The sequence below is a fragment of the Raphanus sativus genome, unplaced genomic scaffold (genome assembly GCF_000801105.2).
Source record: "Raphanus sativus cultivar WK10039 unplaced genomic scaffold, ASM80110v3 Scaffold0964, whole genome shotgun sequence".
NCBI lineage: Eukaryota > Viridiplantae > Streptophyta > Magnoliopsida > Brassicales > Brassicaceae > Raphanus > Raphanus sativus.
In genome coordinates this window covers 8750-11774 of record NW_026616278.1, presented here as the reverse complement: position 1 = coordinate 11774, position 3025 = coordinate 8750, and the positions used below count along the sequence as shown (strand labels likewise).

Here is a 3025-nt window from a genome sequence, read left to right as displayed (position 1 = left end):
TGCTGGCCAGCATCGGTCGACAGAGCATCACTAGCATTGATCTATCGCCACTGAATTGTGTCGATCGACATAGCATCAATGGTATTGATCGCCACTTAACTGTGTTGATTGATATTCACATCATAGTCAGGTATACCGTTTTTCCTTGTTAAATTTTGTCCTTATGATTTATTATCCCACCGATCTTGGACTGTATAACATTGGAGACAGTGTTGTTTAAGTCTGGGGGAGGTTCTACTGATATTGTGTTTTAGTTAGTGTATAAAAAAAAAAGAAAAAAAGATCCGAGTAGACGTTTGCCAGCAGAATCGACCGACGAGACCAGGTCGAAATCGATCGCCATCATCACATCAGCCACGATCGACGTGAACTAACCCACATCGATCGATACAGTTTCGGTCATGTATAACGTTCTAACTTGTTAAATTAATTACTTATGCTTTATGTTTTTCACCCTACCACCGACTGTTTTACACTGGGGACAGTGTAATTTAATTCTGGAGGGATTACTAATGATTATCTACTTTTTGAGTCTTATCTAAAATGTTTTCAAAAAAAAAATGTATTGAGTCAAGACGGGGATGATGATCTTATTCGATTTATTAGTTGTCATCTAACCACTCTTTAGACCAGTCTTAGATTTACTAACTGCAGAAGTACTAGAGATACTAAAGTGGATCAACCTGCCAACTGTGTTTGCACTTGCTGAGATTGTTTGAACGAACCAAAGCTGATCTCCAACCTAATTTGACATGATTTGCTTGTCTTTGGGGCTTGGTATACATAGGATCGGAATCCTCCTACAAGTCTGGAAGCACTACAAGAAAAATCGGTATTAGTAGCATCCGAAAAACGCTATTATAGAGTTTTCGTAGCGTTTCGAAGAACGCCGTGACAGCCGCAGCTATAATAGACCTCCCCTCTATCATAGCATATTTTCGTGTGCTATAAAAAATAATGATATTGTAGCATTGATCGTATGCTATATTAAACTATTTTAATAGCGTCTTATTTTTGTTATTACATATTTTTATATGGCGTTTTTCCTGTGCCATAATATATTTTATAATGACACAAATATAACGTTATAGTTAAAAATTAAATAATAAGAGATTAAATTTATTAATTTATTAAATTAATTAAATTAATTGATTAAAACTAATTAACTAAAAACAAATGATTAAAAAATCAAGAATTAATTTATAAACAAAATAAATAAATTTCATTTTATTAATTATAATCTGTTTACCAATAAATCAGTTTACACACTGAACCAAAACAACACTAAAACAAAATTGGTTAACCGTAAACCAAAATATTAACCAAAAAAATTAACCCTAAAAATCCCTAACTCTTCGCTCCATCTCCGCCTCTTGCCATAGAGCTTCACCTCCGCCTCTGCTGTGCTCTTCCATCATCCACCATCATGAACTCCTCCAACAATTCTCCTTCCCGTGTCATCGTCTCACTGTCTTCCTCCGCTTACAGAATCTGACACATCTCCGACTATACTCTCTCTTCGACTCCGGCTAGTTCCGACTCCGGTGATAAGATGTCTCCTTTGAATGGCATCGAGACAAAGACAAGGACTTTCTATGAGAATATGACCTACACAGAGATAAAACGAATCCATTAAACCTAGACTAATGAATGTCGCAGTGTACACAGAGACTATGACATACACGGAGATAAAACGCCGTCGCCTCCACGGCTGGTAACCTTCAGGCTTCGGATGAGGACAAACTCCAGCTGGTAACACCGTCTTGCTTAGTCTAATCCATGGATTATGAGTTTAAGGTTTGAAGAAGAAGAAGCAAAAACAATTGTCGTGTTGGTTGGTTTCGAGAGAGAACAAACAGATGAATGAAGAAGAAGAAGCAAAAAAAAATAATAAGTAAAATAGGATGAATGGAACAAACACAACAAGAGTCAATCTTGTCCATTGATTTAATCTAATCCATGGCTAAGATTTGCAATCCATACATATTATGTTTCGACCAATCAGAACGAAGGACGGAGATCACAAAAATATAGATTCTGAGCCTTTGGATCAAAATCAATCAAAGGCCCCAAAAAAGCTAACAGAAATTGTCTTTTCATTTATTTATAATTATTTAAAAATGTATAACTCTAGATAATTATGTAACAATTAAATAATACATTTACAATTATAACTAATAATGATATAAAGTTAACAAAATGATTAGATTTCATTTTTATAAGCAATTTTACGTTAAGTAAAACTAATAATATAAAATTAACAAAATGATTAATAAGTTTAGAGTTTGGAATATAGTGTTTTGGGTTTATATTTAGAGTTATGTATATGGGTTGAGTTTTGATGTAGACTTGAAGTTTGAGTTTAAAATTTATATTATAAGTTTGAAAATATTAGATTTGTGATTTTGTATATAGGACGGGTTTTAGGGTATTAGATATACGGTGTAGATTTAATATTTAGTGTTTGTGGTTTAAAATAGAAATCTAAGATTAAATTTTTAAAATTATTTAAATTTGATCTTAAGTTTAAGATTGAAGTTTTAAGAAACTAACTTCAAGTGTTAGGGTTTAGGGTTTGAAGTATGATACAAAGTTTGGATTATATGTTTAGAGTTTAGATATGCAATTTAATCTAAATATAAAATTTATATTTTATTAAATTTCCAAAATACATAATTTTAGTAATATTTTGTAATGGTATTTCATTAGAGTTAACGATATTTTTATTTCCCAATCCTCTAAAACCCCTAACTTTTAATAGATGTAGGGTATGTAAGTATGGTTTGGAATTTGAAATCAAATATATAGTCAAGATTAAGTTTTCTGAAATGACTAAATTTAGAGTTTTAATTCAAGTTTAAAAATATTATTGTTGAAATTTGTATTTAGGATATAGGCTTTGAGGTATGTATTTAGGGTTTAGGGCATGTTTAGGGTTTAAAACTTAATGTAAAAATGTACTTTTTCTTTCTTTTTCTAGTTTATTATTAGTGTTAGGTTTTCTTTTTATCATATTACTTTTTGT

At 31.7% G+C, this 3025-nt stretch overlaps 1 long non-coding RNA gene across 1 annotated transcript; it reads right to left on the bottom strand.

Annotated features, from left to right (window-relative positions):
• Positions 1-1212: 1212 nt before the first annotated feature.
• Positions 1213-2076, bottom strand: LOC130503465 (uncharacterized). The gene is made up of 2 exons (XR_008940835.1): positions 1683-2076; positions 1213-1608 (listed from the first exon to the last, which is right to left on the bottom strand). It is a non-coding gene; the product is annotated as an uncharacterized LOC130503465 (long non-coding RNA).
• Between the last annotated feature and the right edge of the window lie 949 nt (positions 2077-3025).